At 44.3% G+C, this 17,277-nt stretch overlaps 1 long non-coding RNA gene across 1 annotated transcript in view; it reads left to right on the top strand.

The window, feature by feature from the left end:
• The first annotated feature begins 210 nt into the window (after positions 1–210).
• LOC123029049 overlaps positions 211–17,277 on the top strand; it is a 29,556-nt gene continuing 12,489 nt past the window's right edge. Inside the window, exon 1 of the long non-coding RNA XR_006415831.1 lies at positions 211–296. This is a non-coding gene — a long non-coding RNA (uncharacterized LOC123029049). The remainder of the gene's footprint in view (positions 297–17,277) is intronic.

Here is a 17,277-nt window from a genome sequence, read left to right as displayed (position 1 = left end):
CCCTTTTTCCAGTCATCGCCCTGCACCTTAAAACCATGGCTTCTGAAGAATGACTCTAGCTGATAAAACAGTTTCCAGCTCTTACCACAAGGTGGCCCTTTGTTCCCTCAGATACATGCTGGGGGGGGGGTGTTCAGCAGGTGAATATTTCTTATTGGTTTACTAGCAGCACGATGCCACTGGACATCCCTTTTTAAGAGAAAAGCTAGAAACAGTGGCAAGCACTTGGTTCAGTAGCCTTGTTCTGAAGAAGTGGAAGATCTGTGAACTGTCCTTTCCAAACAATCATGAGTGAGGTGAGTGGACAAATGTTTTTAATACGGAGAGAGGGAGACCGGTAGCAGAAGAAATAGAAGTATGAACAGAAGAGAAATAGGCAGCTTATTTTGAATCATACAGGAAACGAAAGAGGAAAGAGGAATCAAGTGTGGAATAAATGTGCTTTTAAGTTTCACCGAATGCCAGCCACCACTGGAGGCTTTATTGATTGAAATATGCACTAGATTAAGATTTTCTAGGAAGGGATAAAACCTCATGTGCAAATAATGAATGGAGCATGTATGCAGTGTATGCAGGTAACCCTAGCTGAGGCTGCAATCCTAGATCCACTTACCTGGCTATAAGCTCCATTAAACACAAAGGGCTCTGAGTAGACATGGGTAGCACCACGCGCTGAGAGGTCATTCACATTAATGCAAGAGCCTCAGAAGAGCCTCCTGCCATGAAAGCATCACTCACCATCAAGAGCCTAGCCTCTCGCTATCCACAGCACATGGTATTCTGAGGGCTGCATCTGTAGATATGCCTGATGTGCTCAGAGCACATAAAGAGATGGACTTCAGTATTTACTTTGCATGTTTGAAAAGCAAGCTCAGGTGGCTGCTATGCAAAAGTTAGGGGTCAAGGTGACATAAAAAGCAAGCAAGCAACCTATGCGGCTACTGCTCAAAGAATGCTGGTAGCAAGGAGTATCCAAGAACCATTGTGCTTTTTTAAATGCAAGTTAAACTAATACATGTGTATATGTTTCAGAAAAAAATATTTTTTCTGACAGCAAGGCGAAGATAAATTTAAAGCACTATTTAACATGCTATGACAGCTTCAATAATAGAGCAAGGGGGAAAAAATCCTACTGGCTAATTCTGGCGTGTTCTTCCCTATTATAAAGTAAAACTCTATTTTTAACATGACTGTTTTTTCCTTATCATGGAGGGTAAAACTCACACTTGTACCAAGTTAAGAATCTCTTGCCTAAAAGTCATTGTGTGATATTCTGTGCTGTTTTGATCAAATCACAATGTGAAATAATGTTAGAAAGTAAATAACATTTACTCACTGTAGGAGGTATGTTGCAAGAGAACATTGTAAATGACACATGGCAGCAAAATCTCCATTTCAGGGGATATAGCAGTGCTTCAGAGCCATAGAGATTCCTTCTCCTGTCTTTCTACCATTCTTTCTGAGCATATTCGTTTTCCAAAATGATGCTCGCTGCTGAATAAATACACTGGAAAAGGTCAAAGTTTTAGCATGCAAATTACATTAAGCTTCGCTTTGTCATATACAATAAATGAACTGGCTAATCTAATACAGCTCACATTCTTACTCTTTTCAGCTGCCAAACTTTCCCCAAGTTTATCTGTTTTTTCTGTTAAAAATAAAGTCTAATTACCACTGTGCATAGCTTTATCCTACCAGATCAGGTTTCTCTCCTATTCCCTTGTCACTGACTCTTCATGAAATTGTTGTTCACACTCTCTGAGGAAACCTCCCTTCTCTTCAGTTCAGCAAACTAGAACTTCCCATGTACTGAAAATAGTAATAAGCATGTGCCAAAAATAAAATAAAATAAGAAAATCACTAATCTTACAATCCAAGCAGCTATTCTTAAAAGTCCTGCTGCTAGAGCCACCTTGGAGCCTGAAGGACCAACTGGCATCCTCTGCCAAGATTGTTCACCATACTGTAAATATTTGATCACTGATTTACCACCCTTTTGCAAGTAATACATTTGCATTTTCTTTTGGATGTTTAAGAGCACTGCTATGAGTCAGAAAAAGATGACAGAAGGTCATCTCAATCAGAGATAGAAAGTTAGGTCTCACAGCACTTGTTTTTCATTCCAGAGTAATAATAAATCAAGGGAAGAGTGAGAGTTTGCTTTTTTTAAAAAAGTTTCCAGTTACACTAGGGAGTAAGAGAAAGGCAATCACTTTACTTTTCTGCAGCCAGTTTTGGACAGGACTCCAGCTAGAATAAGCAGATGATTCAGTGAACTGTCTTCCCCCCGCTTCTCTCTCTCTCTCTCTCTCTCTCTCTCTCTCTCTCTCTGTCTTTAGCTTATTATCTAGATGAAATCTGACATAGTGTAATGGAAAAGAGCAGCTCAAATATGGCCATGAAAATGCTGTCCCAAAATAGCTTTGGGTAGGCAGCTAGGAGAGGATGGCCCAAAGGATGTGATTGTTTTTCTACTAAGAATGGTCAGACTCCCTGCTAAGTTAAACACTTGGATGCAGGAAGCTCTGGACCGTGCAGAAATGCCAATCTTCAAACTCTGTTTACTGCACTGTGTTTGATTATTTTCTCATGTAAAGTTCCCTGATGAGGATAATCTCCATTATTCTTCTACAGCTGTGGAAAAACCGAACTGCTCCATTCATTTGATATTATTGTATTCATTAGTTGGATCTTATCTTATTCTTTTGTCCATGTCAGATAATCTGTGGGGGCTTTTATTCTTTCTTTAGCAGTTCCTCTTGAAATGTTATCTGATAGTTGATATATGACTAAACATGGGAAATTCTGAGTACAGGACCTAAGTGGATACATGTGTCCTGGGAGCCAAAGGGACTTTGTTCTTTGGAACAATGTCTGTGTAAAACTCCTGTAAACAAACAAACAAACAAACAAACAAGCAACTCTGAAAACCGAAATCTTGTGTAAGAAAAACCAACCGCTTGTTCCTTCCACCTCCTGCTATACAGCAGGAGTGGCCAGACTGCGGCTTGGGAGCCACATGCGGCTCTTTGAGTGGATTTTGAATCTCTCCGCTCACTGTTGCAAAAGCCCGTGGGTGCCCACTTGCCACTCCCCACCCCCGCTATTGCTATTGCCGCCCGCGGGCCCCCACATGCAGCTCTCAAACACCCGACATGTAGGGTACAGGGCTCTTCTGTCGAGCAAGCTTGGCCACCCCTGCTATGCAGCAACAGCAAGGGTGGGCAGTTGCTAGTCTCCCTGATTATAACTAGGGAGACCTAATACAAAGACCTACCTGGCAATGAAGATCAGTGGGAGACCATGGGTCGGGGGGGGGGGGGCCTTCTGAAGATGCGTGCGTGTGTTTGTGTGTGTGTGTCAGGGGGTGTCAGCCCCCCCCCCCTTTTTTCCCCCCCCCCCCCCCGGCACCTTCCCTGTATAGTTAGAGTTCCAGATCACATATACATTGAGCCGTATGGATCTAAGTGCCCCTTAAACTTTCTACTGAATCTGCAGAGGCCTGGGGGTGGGGCCAGTGGGGGCCACGGGTGGTGCTGGTAGGGCCACAGAGTCATGCAGGGGTAGTTTATTCATCGCAACAACTTGTGAACAGAACTTAAGTCTCACAGCCGAATCTGGTGATAAAACAAATTATGGGGGACCTTTTGTGCCAGCTGGAGTTTCACCGAGAAGAAACTGGCATGAAATAATAATAGCAACCACAATATTATATTATTGCTATTATAGATACATGCTATATAATAGTAATTACAGCCTTAGCATTCACATTAACAGTCATGTTGTTAAAATGCTAGTTATCCAGTGCACCTAAGTACTGAGATGTAAGCCCTTACATTATTAACGTGTATAGCAATCATGGGTACAATCCCAATATCATCACTTCCCCACTGGCCCTGGTTCCTGATACATTCAGCCATGTGTGAGTATCCCATCAATCCAACCTGTGGCCCTACAAGTGTTGGTGGCTTCTGACTTGCATCATTGGTTATGTGGACCAGGGATGGTGTGCACTGAAGTCCAGTGACATCTGGAGGACCAGAGGGGTCCTCTTCCAGGCTAGACTAGGATAAGGAGGGAGGTGGTCGTGGTGTAAGGACCATGTGCAACCTCTCCACCCCTGCCTAAAAAACCCCCATTTGAGCCCCTGGTAAATGAACAGGACTAACCTTAAGCAGAAGAAGCATGTGCATCTGAAGGGTGAGCAGCTGCCCATTCAACCATGTGATGCCCAGTTCCTAGAGGGATCGTGACTGAGCAGGCTGCAATATTTGAAGAAATTGCTTGGGGAGAGGATCCCTTTAGCACACACAAGCTGCCCGGGTCTCTCCAGTGTGGGATGTATAGCTAGCTATAATTAGGGCAGACGGGCTATTTATGCATCTCAATGGGGGGAAGAATTCCTCAGCTGACACAAGGTGGGTGTGGGGAGAAGGAAGACAAGAAAGATCACATAATAATTTGAACTGACATCCCTTTATTAGAGGGGTGGTGACCTGTCACTTGAATAAGGAGAGAAAAGAATGTCTTAAACGTGTCACTTGGCCCACGTTTCCCTTCAGGACAGGCTGGAGATTTCTTACCCTTCAAAGCTGGCCTGGTGAGGCAGATGGAATGTTTTAAACAATAACTGCATACCTTTTCCCTGCTCTGTGAGTGGCTATGACAAATTCCAGCTTATGCACTGAATTTCTTGACCAGCAAGGTACCCTTTTGCAAAAATATCGGGGATCAGATCACAAGCTGTTTTGCAGGGAGTCAAGCAGCTGGCGTTCAAATTTCAAATGGAGAAGTATGCTACAAACATACCCCTGAATTGTCATTTTCATGGGAGGTGGCACACCACAGGATGCTTTTCGTCTTTCTTCCTCCTCTTGAAAGCCCAAGATACTGTCATGTGCTCTTTGTGCAGCTGCCCTTGAACCTGGTTTGGAAGCTGTAGCCAGCGCAGAATGCAGCAGCTTCGTTGCTCAGCACCGTGAGCAGCCGTACGCAGAGCATACCTGTGTGAAAAGAACTGCACCAGCTGCCTGTTAGCTACCAAGCTATGTTCAAGGATTTGCTTCTGATATTTAAAGCCCTGCACAGCTTGGGACCAAGACACCATCTTCTCCTGCTTACATCAACCTGGTCCTGAGATCTTCTAAGGAAGCCTTATTGGTCATCTCACAACTAACAGTGCGTTGTCAAGTAATGGCTTATAAGTAGGGGATTTTGGTAGTTCTGAAATGCTCTCCTAGTGCAATTCAAGAGGCAGAGATTGTGTTGAGCTTTCAATGCTGCTTGAAGAAGTTTCCCTGATTTGTAACCTTTTAACATATATTGGGGACACACACGTATATATATTTCATAAAGTGCTTGGAGATTTTAAGATATCAATGAGTATTTCAGCAGTATAAATGGATAAATAAAGAGACATGAAGGTTAAGTAGAAGCAACAGGGGTAGCCATTCCCCCAACAAACACATACACCAATAATATTACTGGGAAATATGAGATGTCATAAATGTATCATAGTTCTCAGGAGCACAGTCCCCTTTTGTTGTGTGAACGGGAGAGAGAACAGAGCATTGGCTATTTGCGATGTAAGTAAAGCTAACATTCACCCTCCTCGCTCAGGTTGAGGTTAATCTGCACATCCACCTGTATTCAGATTGATCAGCCTTATTAAGACAATCACATTTGCATTCTGATTGCAATTTCCTTTTTGCTCTGAAAATGAGAATGTGGGTTAAATCTGTATTTGAACTCAAAATTTAGAACTGTCCCCTGAATATGTTTGCCCCATTTTATCAGAATACATAGTTCAATATTCAGCACAGGGATCTCATTGCCAGCAAACAAATTTACAAGTGGGATGTCAGACAGATGAAAGGGATGGCTCTCCACTCAAATGTATTTTCCTCACTTTCCAGCATGAGAAAAAGCAGAAGTTCATGCTGTGCAAATATAAAAGAAAATATCCAGATTTGGACTGCGAATATTCAGGTCTGGCCATTACGAATGTTAACAAATGACTGAAAGAAAGACGTTCACTATCACAACAATATGCTTTCAAGTCTAGAAAAGGAGATAGTTTCTTCTTAAAGTTTAGTGTAGCCGACTCGTAAGGCCATCTGTTGTATCAGTCATCAAGAGTTAAGCAACCGTTGGCAAAAGGCTCCCAAGGTTTTTTTTATGTATTGATAGGCAAACCCTAACCCTAACCCCTCTCAATGTGGAATTGGCTGGGTTTTTCTGTGTCTTTACGGAGAAGCTTCAAAAAAAGTTGGGCTTCTTCCCAACTTCGCAATACAAGAAAGAACCATTAGTACCTCCTGGTTTCTCTTCTTCCACACCTTCGATCATTTACCAAAGGGGAAGGAAGGCAGGAGGGCTTTCAGAAGTTGACCACGGCCCTACATTCCTGGCCTTCAATAGCTTACAGCATGCTTTGCTGACTGGAACTTTGGGAAAGGGTCATTTTAATCAGGTGGAATAAATACCATGGCACTTCCCAGAGTCCACAGAGGAGATACAAACTCTGATTAGAAATAACATTCAATTCTCTTGGCTGCTCTTTTCTTTTCTCACAAGTTATATCACTACCCTCATCAAGTCTGCTCAGATGCAAGATCCATTGAGTTTAATGGACCTGACTTCCTGCTAACTATGCATAGGATTGCAGCCATAATACCTATTTATGGGAAACTGGGGGAGGGAAGCTCACCAGTGAAGGGCTAACACTGCTGTCTTATGCGTTATTGGGGATTTCGTACAACAAGCATGGGACACAAATCTATTGGCCACAGCCCTGTCACCAAACCAGCCAGCCTTGCATGTTCTTAGTGCCATACTGTGTGCACTCAGAGGATTTAACAAGGGCAACATGGATTGAATGATAACTTTACTGACCCAGCAAGCAAGAATGCAATTCTCCCAGAACACTTCATTAGACTCTTTTCCATTCTGACTTCCTTTAAAATTATTTCTCCCTTGCCCCCAAGAACATAGCAGCTCCACAAAACATAATGCATACCCTTATTTTACCTTATTTAAAGAATGTGCTTTAGTTTTGTTAGCTTGTTCCTGAAAACCTAGCTAGGAATGTAAAGTTGCTTGCAAACTGCAAGCTAGGGAATACTGACTTCAATTTTTTAATACAACCCATTTAATTCTTTTATGCTTTCGTATATTCATTTCCTGTAACTCTAGCCATTAAAGCCAGGAAAAAATATCCAGACAAAATAGATGAATGCATTCAAATCCCTGTTTCTGAGATAGAGAGATGTAATGCAATACTTTCTAAAAATCTAATATTGTTTTCTGATAGATTAACTCTTTTGGCACAGTAGTAATAGGCCTTTGGAGACTGAAAGCAAAATCCTGTGTTCTGTTTAAAGCATGGAACATTCTGTACATGAAGTTTTCTTCCTTTTCTTCATAATCAAAACTTGGTGGCTTTGTGGCCTGAAATGTCAGGTATCAGTGTGGGAAATGCACAGGTCCAGTAATGGGCAGCTTCATGTATTTTATAGAAACAGATTCTTTCTCATAGGGCTGACTAATTTTGCTGCGTGTGCACATAGTTTTAAAGCTGAATGGTGCCTGCTTAAAAGAAAACAAATTGGCCTGTGCAGAGAGCCAGAGAGCTGGACCTGGTGAGCTGGAACTAGGAAAGTATTTTAGGGTGGCCGTGCCTCCTCCTTTATAGATGACACTTGCCTGTTTGAATGGCTGCCAAAGGACCATCCTCTGTTCGAAGGTGCGCCCTGCTTAAAGGGTACCCAGACTAAGTCCTGTATAAAGATAAAGAATAATCAGAAAGAAGAATTGTGCTTTGAAGTATCCCATCACCAACACCTGGACAGCAGTCTGAGTTATGCACAGGGGTCATCTCGACCGTGTTTTCACACTAGAATGAAATGTACTAAATTTCTTTTGAAATTATGATAATAATTTCCAAAGTGGCATCTCTCTCTCTCTCTCTCTCTCTCTCTCTCTCTCTCTCTCTCTCTCTGTGTGTGTGTGTGTGTGTGTGTGTGTGTGTCAGCTGTCTTTATTCATATTGTTGTCCTCTTTATCCTCTTCTTTTTTGACAATTGATAAGATACCACCTTAGAAGAATTTGGTACAGGGTTCGGGTTAAGGATGGTTAAGGACCAAGTTGGTTAAGGACCAAAATCTGCCCTAATCTGCTATGTACTAGCTTTCCAGCATTAGGTTGGTATTGCAAGGCCCATATTGTGACAAGGAACACAGTGCTGATGCTCAGAGCCTCCAAGCTTTGCTTGGGCACCATGTCCTTGCTATCACCTCAAGGCACATTAACTTTCCCCATGTGTCTCCTGCTGATGGTCCAAAATGAGAGATGAGCAAACACATGGGTAGCAGTCACAGTAACTGATGAGGAAGAGGGCCGGCCCAGAAAGTCCCCAGCACCATAAGAGCATCCTGTTCAAGGCATCCTTAAAACCTGGACCTGGCATTGCCTTTCAGACAGGTTGCTTGAAAGAACATGGTTGCATAACTGTAATGCTGGCTGGCTGCCTTGCTGGCAAACCCAATATTCACACGTAGGATTTTCTACAAATATCAGTCTATCTGCCTCTACTTTAGGAATATGTTTGTGTTGTGGTTCTAAATAGAATACGCTCATCAAAATAGTATTAAAATCCAAGGGTGGCTTGAGTGGCCTGTTAAATGTTATCTTTTGCGGGCTGGCCAAGCCCCTAGATGGCTGTACAGCCCAGCTTTTTGCAGGGGGCTCAAGTTCTTGCTGCACAAAACCAGGGGGAAGGAGAGAAAGAGGAAGACCAAGACAATGGAAACAGCAAGGAAGAGCTTCCTTGCTTCCAATAAGCAAAGGAACGAAAAGGTTGAAGTCCAATGGATTTGCAGCCAGATGCAGGATATGGACAAGTAAGCATCCATTGCCAGTGCTACCTGAGGTTGTATGTAATGTTAGAACTACTTACAGCAGGACTAAGTAGGTCTAGCATTTTTCCAGCATTGTTAGAAGGCAGTGTTAGTTAGTCATGACCAACTTAAGTTCCATTACAGTCAATGGCTTTACTCTCAGTAAGACTAACATTGGATACCACCTGAAGTGAAGTTTTTTGTTTGTTTGTCTGATGAATCATATCTGTATGCGGGAGCACTCCATCCTTCCTCCAAGGAGATCAGGCCATTGTGCATTATAGTTATGCCTACACTGCCCTCCCAGCTATCCTGTGAGGTGAGAAGGCTTGCCGGTGGCTGAGCACATGCTTTAAATACTGAAGGTCCCACCTTTGGTAAAAGGACCCTGGGCCTTCAAGTGAGGAAAGATATCTGCCTAGACCTTTGCTGCTAGTCAGAGAAGAATGTATGCAGCTAGTGGACCAATGGTCCAAATTGTTCTGAAGAAGCCTCATACAGTCAAAGAGGGCACCCCGTGAGTTTCATGATTGGATGAGGATTGGAACTTGGGTCTTCACAATATAAATCTGGTGTGCTAATCGACTGCACAACCTCTCGCATTCTGGAGATCTACAGTGGAGCCCCTTCCATGTATGAGAAGGCACAGCTGTGGGACTTATACAAAAAGTATTCATCACAGTTGGGGTGCAGGCAAGTGAATACAACCTATTTTAAAAAAGGGAGCTTGTGTTGCGCACTAGTGCAGTTGTAGGAGAAGTGTGAGGAGTTGGAAAGGGTTGTGTGTAGGGAAACGGCCCTTTAAGTTTCCTTTCTTATTGAGTTTGTTCTTTAGCTCAGTGAATGTGAGAAAGTGAGAGAGCAGATATAGTTTTAAAGAGGGGAAACAATAGTTGACGGCTGTTCCCACCCTCTCACAAAAAATGATGGAGAAGGAGAAAGGGTACTGCTGCTTGCGCCTGTCTGCTCCAGTTCCCATGGGACGAAGCCAGTGGGACCTGCACCCTCACCCTTATTCACCCCAAAGCAGGCAGTTGTTTTTCTCCTCCAGTCTCTCCCTCCATTTGTTGCACCACTTCTCCCTGTTCCATTCATGTATGAGGATTAGTTGAGGTGGGCCAGGGAGGTGTTTGTTTTTCCATTGCTGTTAAACATGCGACACTGATGGAGGCAAGGCAAAGAACCAGAAGCATCCTTTCAGCTCTGTGCCTGAGTGAGTTCCTAACAAAGTTCAAAGACGTAAAGTCGAGGGTCAAGGAAATGTATTTTTAGTCCTGATGTTAGTTTGTTGTAATAACTGGAGATAAGAAGCTATAAGGACAGATCACGTGTGGTTTGCTGGCTTGCTTTCCCTGAAATCTACATCCTAAATGGTTCTCTTGAGAGGGGATGGATGACTGGAGGAGGACAGTGAGCAATTGCTTCCTCCATCCAGTTAGGGAAGGCACGAAGGAGCTGGTGTTGCTGTAAACTATTTCCAGTGCACAAACCTTTCCCTTATTGTTGTTAAGCACAATCTGAGGCACCTGAATTGTGTTGAAAGGGGAAGGTGTGAGGTTTACAGACTCCCAGGATCAGCCCCCAACACACACACACTCACTCACTCACTTGCACAGAATGCTCTAGAAATCAGCACACACCAAGCTTGGCAAGCACCCAGATGAATAATGTCAAAATGTGTTAATGCAGATGGTGCTTAGAAGGAAACTGATGCCATCTGAGAAAGGTGCCTTAGCTATGTGGTGCCAGAGAGCATTGGGCCATGGTTGCCCTACTTCTCCTACAGTGACCTGAGTCTATAGCTCTGCGGTTCTATGGTAATGATGACAGATATATGCAATCAATATACAGAGGAACATCAGCAAAAGAACATTTCCTGCCCCAAGGAGCTTGCAGTTGAAAAGAAAATGCTGGCAGCAAGAATAGGCAAGGTAAAAAGGGATGAATGTGCACATATATATGCACCAACTTTTTGTCCTGCTCTTTATTAATAGAACCAATCGACAGAATCTAGTATTTGACTTTCTCTGGCTTGTAAGTCATAATCTCTTAGCTCCTTTTACACAAAGTGTGTGATTCATCTCATTTTAATCAATGGCCAAAGGGGAATAAAATCCATTGAATGTAATGGAGCTGGGTTGCATTTAAGGACGCAAGAGCTGCAGAAATTGGCAGTGACTTGAGCCGCCCACAGTGCTGTCATGCATGTCCTTTGGAATGCATTGGCCAATTGGAGGAAAATCCTGAGACAGAGAGGCTGGAAGCTACAGGTAACTGGAAATAAGGTTGGAAAAAATGCCATTATAACAGTCAAAGCCACTGGAAGGGGAAAAGAGTGGGATCGAAAAATCACAAGAAAGGGGGAAGAAATCAACAAAAAGAAAATGAGTCTGTGTTGCAAAATGGATTAAGTAAAGAAGGCATAGTGATGCTGGTCGTGATGATGCTTGCCTTGACCCTCTAAGTCATGGTACACACAGCGTCCTGGGATGCAAGTCTCCACACTTACAGAAGCTGCAGGTTGTCCCCTCTCGCTCCTGCAAGTCAGCCTGAGCATGTTTGCCCACACGAGAGCAATGGGCACAGGTCTTGCACAAGAGCAAGGCATGAAGGCAGGAGGCCACTGCTTGCCCTGCTTCCTGTGAGCCAAGAGGCTACGAACCCCACTGCAGCCCTTCAGCGTGTTCACCAGGAGTCAGCTTTCTGTTGCAAGAGGACCAGAAGAAGCCCCTTCTGACCTGTGATCAGAGTGCAAGGTGGCGCAGTACTCCCTCTGCAATGGCCCAAGTTCTATGCCTGGCATTCCCAGTCAGCTGGAGAATCCACAGTTACAGGGGGCAGTATTGGGCTATATGGCAAATGGTCTGGCCAGGCATACAGCAGTTTTCTGTGTCAGCCTGCAATATGATGGATATCACTGCAGCTGACCTGGTGGGGTCCAAACTCCTTCCAGTGACATGGCTGCGACTATCACAGCCTATGGTAAAATAGGAGGTCTGAGAGCCACTGGCCTGGATGCTAAACACAGCCCTTCCTGGGTCATAACCTGGCCCTCCATAGTTTTCCAGGAGCATGTGCTCCTTTCCCCCAATCTCCTATTGCTGATTCCCCAGATTTCTGTTCAGTTTCTTTTCCCATTACGAAGGTTGAAATGCTTTTCATAAGGCTTAGTTACTGGCAGGAAAAGTTGTAAGATAAAACATGCTGGCAATTTTTGGCCCTGCTTGTTTTGCCTTTGGGTTCACCCATCTCTGGAACACGCCCCTCTAAATCTTATCGGTTCTGTGTTTCTTTATTATAGCATTGGCCATCCTCAGACACTACCCTATGCAAATGTTCACTACTCTTTCAATATAACCCCTGCCAGTTCCATGATCCACCATTTCTCAAGTCTAGATCCTAACTTTGCATGATCCTAGATCCTAACTAGATCCTAACTTTGCATGATCCTTACTTTGCATGATTCTCACATGTTAAAGTAATTGTTTGCAGCAGGACTGTCATTTTATACTGGTGTAAAAGGAAACCAATGTTTATGAGATGGGACGATGAAATTCAAACCTGCCATTAAGCTCACAGTGGAGGAGGGAAAATTGTCTGGCTTCGTTTGGTGTTCCCATAAGCTTTACAGAGCATGAAAAGTTGAGCAACTTGAAGTAGTAACCAATGACAGCCCTTGGCAATCACAGAAGTGTTTGTGTGTTTATTTCCTTTCCACTGCTATAGGGTAAGTTTCAGCTAATTGGAACAGTCTACCAAAACAACAGTCTCTCATTCTGACTTGTGGTACGCAATTTTTTTGGCTCTTCCAAGATCTAACTCAGGGTGCCATTGAACAAAACAAACCAGATTCAATTGCAGCCTATTTCTATCCTCGTATGAGCACAAAGCAAGATTCAGAGCCAACCAAGGAGGAAGGTTGCCCCCGCATGAGGGTTTTCTGATCCCACAAGGCCTGCACTAGCTGCTGTCCACCATCTCCCTTAGCAGCCTTCAGCATATGAGGGCGGACCAAAGGAAAAGAGAGCATGGTGTGCTCCTGCACAGTCATGGGTGGATGGAAATCTTCCCTCTGAGCTCAGTGCAGCAGCTCATGGCAGGCCTGGGGCAACTAAGATGCTCCTTGGGTTGCACTGGCTGTCCATCTGTAAGCAACATGGCATGTGGCCAGCTGTTCAGCTGCTCTTGTAGAGTGTCAGTCTCTCTTCAGTGGCAGACCCCGTGGGGTTTTGAAGAAAGGACAGAGGGTAATATGGAGATTTTATAGCTAATGCCTCTCCATGTGGTCAGTTGTGTATGGCTTGCAAATGCAAGCTTCCAAAAGCAATTTCTTTGGAAGCCCTTAAGCGGAGGGGAAACCATAAGATGACCTGGTAGGGCATGATGCAAAGGCACAGCAAGAGGAACAACATTCCTCATAGAAGGGGCCTGTGTCAGGCAGCCGTCTCCCAGCAAGTCCTCTGCAGACGAGTTGGACTTTAACTCCGGAGGGCTCCAGGTTGGGGAAGAATGGTGCAAGGTAATCATTTTTCAATCTTGGGAACATAGATGTCTGTTTTAATAATGGTGGGATCAATATGTTCAAATATGAAGTGATTTGTTTGGGGTAAGCTTCTGTCATTAATAATGGTGCTGCCCCTTGAAAGCAGCCTTAACTAAATTACAGCTAGATATGCTTCCTGGAAAATTAAATCTTTCTTTAATCTTTCCTCTCTGTTTTCAGGCAAGCTCAAATCTCCCATTTTAAAAAACTCCCTGCAGAATGCTCATTTCCTTTCAAATATCATCTCTTCTCCCATTCTTCTGCAGACCCCTCAGGCGCAGGGCACGTGCCTTAGCTGCTTCCATCTGATCAACTTCAGTGTGGCTTTTGCACCTTCCATCCCACCTGAGCATCTCTTATCAGCCTCCTGGCCATACTTTGCAGGCAGAATGGATTAACGTACCTTACAGGGCTGTTGCAAAGACAGACGAATTATGGCTATTACATAAACAAGCCATGCTTGGCTTTTTCTGTCCAGATGTCAGCATTCCTCATTTTAACTGATCATCATGCAGTTGCAATAATTCCATCCTGGGGTGCTGTCAGGTGTGTTAGAGTTCCCAGGCTGAGGCCCACAGGCAACCCCCCCCCCCGCAAAAATATTTGTATATGCAAATTTACTTATGTTCTAAAGTCTCTCTCACTTTCTGCCTCTCCCTCTTCCCCTTTCTGTGTGTACCTTTAAGGACCCTGTCTCCTAAAGACACCCCTATTTTAAAAAGGGATGTATATGTGCAGAGGAGAAAGGGGCATTTGATTTCAGATGAAAACTTGAGGCAGCAATACTCAAGTGGGGAAATGGGCAACAGTGCCTGAGCAAGAGAGGGAATTTGGGGTGGGGGGGGTGGACAGCTCCCTGAAAGTGTTGGCCCATGTGCAGCTGCTGTAAAAAAGGCAACCTCCATGTTAGGCAAAATCAGGAATGGAATGAAAATAGAACTGCTACGATCCTATTCCCCTTATAGAAATCTTTGATGCAAGAGCACTTAGAAGATTGCATATAGTTCTGGTTGTCTTACCTGGAAAAGGACTTTACTGAGTTGGGAAAAGGACGGAAAAGGGCCTGATCAATGGGCTCGAGCAGCTCCCCTGTGAGGAGTGGCTACCACAACTGGGACTGTTCAGCTTAGAAAAAGGTGAGCAAGGGGAGACATGACAGATGTTCAAAATTATGCATGGACTGCAGAAAGTGGAGAGGGAGACATTTTCCTCCCTCCCCATCATACCAGAGCCAGGGACATCTCATGAAGTCGCCTGGTAGGAGATCTAGGATAGAAAAACGGAAGTACTTCTCCACACAGTGCATAGTTAAAATATGGATGGCTTGGATGCCTTTAAAAGGGGATTGGAGATTCCTGGAGAAGGAAGTTGACAATAGCGGCTAGCCCTGCTAGAGGTGGCTTCCCTGCACATACCAATTGTGAAGAAATCTGGGTGGGTGGAGTTCTTATGTCCATCCTGCTTGAGCAATCCTGTGAGGAGTTGGCTTGCTATCGTGTGAATGGAGTGCTGGACTGGAGAGACCATTGGACTGATCCAATTCTTATGTTCTTTTTGGGGAAAAGGCAGTGGGGCCAAGGAAAGGAACTGTGACCTTCTAGTAAACCCTAGAGGGTCAGATGGGGACGTCAGGCAAGGCAGATTTGTTTGTTCATTTACTTTGAGGTAAACTCCCCAGAGAGCTTTAGTTACAGACAGTGTGGAAATGAAGTAAAGATAATGATTTGCTCCCCAGGTCTAACGTTCAACACTTTTGCAGCTCCACGCACACACAATTTAATCCAGTTAGATTCTGATTCTTAGGAGCCTAGCTTTTGGAAAATTCTCAAGCACATGGAGGGAGTCTGCATACAGCATATATGGCTGTAGGCTCTCTTCAGACCTTCCACAGAGCAAGTGTGATCCCATTTCCCCTCCATTTTTTGAACATGTAAAAAGGGCTCTTGGGCCCCTCAACATGGTGTCCCAGTTTTTTCCTCTTTGTTCTTTGTCCTTACTTCCTCACTGCAGACCCTGCAGGCCTCTGTACCTGCTTGTATTTCTGAATTTCTGAACGCGTGTTCACCTCTCTAGCTGTTTCATGGTCCAGTGCTACCCAGTTCCCTCAACACAAGCCCACTTAAGAGCATTTTATTTTCCCAGTTACGTATTTTACCTTGTAATCCTTAGATCTTTTAAGATGTTTTTAGCTCTGTTCTGTCCATCCTTTGCTGCAGGCGATTTCATTTCTGTCCTATTTTATGCCTGTATTTTTTTGTTTTCAAAATATTATTGTTAACTTCCCAGAGAACATTAGTTATTGGGCTGAATGCAAGGGTTTTAAAATAAATTAAATGACAATTACTTCTGAGTAAGGAAGCACAGGGTTTGTATTTCCATTTTAATAAGTGGAGTAGTCTCAAAACTCATTTTCCACCTTTCATCCTCCAGTGCTGTTTTATTTAAAATATTTCTTGGATGCCATTCAGGGCAGAAGCTCTCCTGGGGTGGTACATAGCAATAAAACACATAAAATTGGCATGATATTAAAAATGATAAATACCCAATAAAACAGTAAAAATACAATAACAAAAAAGAAGAAGGGGACGGCAGAGGATGAGGTGGCTAGATGGAGTCACTGAAGCAGTTGGTGTGAGCTTAAGTGGACTCTGGGGGATGGTGGAGGACAGGAAGGCCTGGAGGAATGTTGTCCATGGGGTTGCGATGGGTTGGACACGACTTTGCGACTAACAACAACAAAAACAACAATAGCACTTCCCTGCTCATCCACTGAGCACTGAAGTCTCTTATTCTATTCTTTCCACTGAGAAAGTAATCCTGTGGTCCACAGTTGACATATAAGGAGGCAGAGGATTCTTGGGATTCTCCTGTGGAAGCTCTAGATAGAGCCACCATTGCAGAGACAAAAGTCTCCGCTCTCTCCTCCCAGCCACCATGCTGGTTCCTTTTCTGAGATCCCTATCGCTACCTCAGAAGTAGATGAGGATGGAGAAAAGGTGTGCCAGGTGGGGACCAGAGAGGAGAGACCCATCAGATCCACAGATTTCCCTTCTCCACCCCCACAAAGAAGCTGCCACTTCTGCCTTGCTTGACCCTTGCCACATCATAGACTTCCATTTACCACAGACTGGGCACCACCTGAGTGGTCGTAGGATGCAGTAGATCTCGTCTGAAGCTCTGAGCTTGGAGGAAGAGATGCCGTTGTGGACCTCCTCACCCCGCCCTCTACCCAGGCCTTTCCCAGCTGCCGCAGAAGGCGCCACAGTGGCTCCCACTCCGGAGGCTGAGACTTCTGCCTCAGGAAGGGAGGAAGAGGGTGCATTTCAGGTGAGCAAAGAGGGACAGTGCCATTCTATCTGCTGGACCCAATGCCCTCTCTGTCCCTGTTTTCACTCCTCGGAGAGAATGTACACACCCACCTAATGAAAAACACTGAAGGTTGATGGAGAGGCTAAAAGCACTCTCATTGCTGCTCCTGCCCTGCCAGCAAGAGTTCAGCAGGACTCTGGATGCACAGAGGACCTGGAGGTTGGAGCCCTCCATCATTTGGGCTAAATGCCCATAGTATTGCTCTCTTAAAGCCGAAACCCATGGAGGTTCAGACAGAAAAGCCTTACAGCTTGCAGTGTGCCCTGGCCAGCCAGGCTTCCTGGGGGATGCTGGTAGTTGTAGGACTTTCTTCTGTCTAAACATGCATAGGATTGAGCCTTCAAGCTCTGTACATGTTCATAGTAGACAGGAGGAGAATTGGGAAAGGCTGGTCATTTCCTATTTAGATCAAAACATTTTATGCACCTGTTTCATAACTCAAAACATTTCACTTATAGTCCATTTCG

The sequence above is a fragment of the Varanus komodoensis genome, unplaced genomic scaffold (genome assembly GCF_004798865.1).
Source record: "Varanus komodoensis strain SLA01 unplaced genomic scaffold, ASM479886v1 scaffold4, whole genome shotgun sequence".
Taxonomy (NCBI): domain Eukaryota; kingdom Metazoa; phylum Chordata; class Lepidosauria; order Squamata; family Varanidae; genus Varanus; species Varanus komodoensis.
The sequence above is the reverse complement of the archived record's forward strand: the minus strand, read 5'-3'. Positions and strand labels throughout refer to the sequence as shown.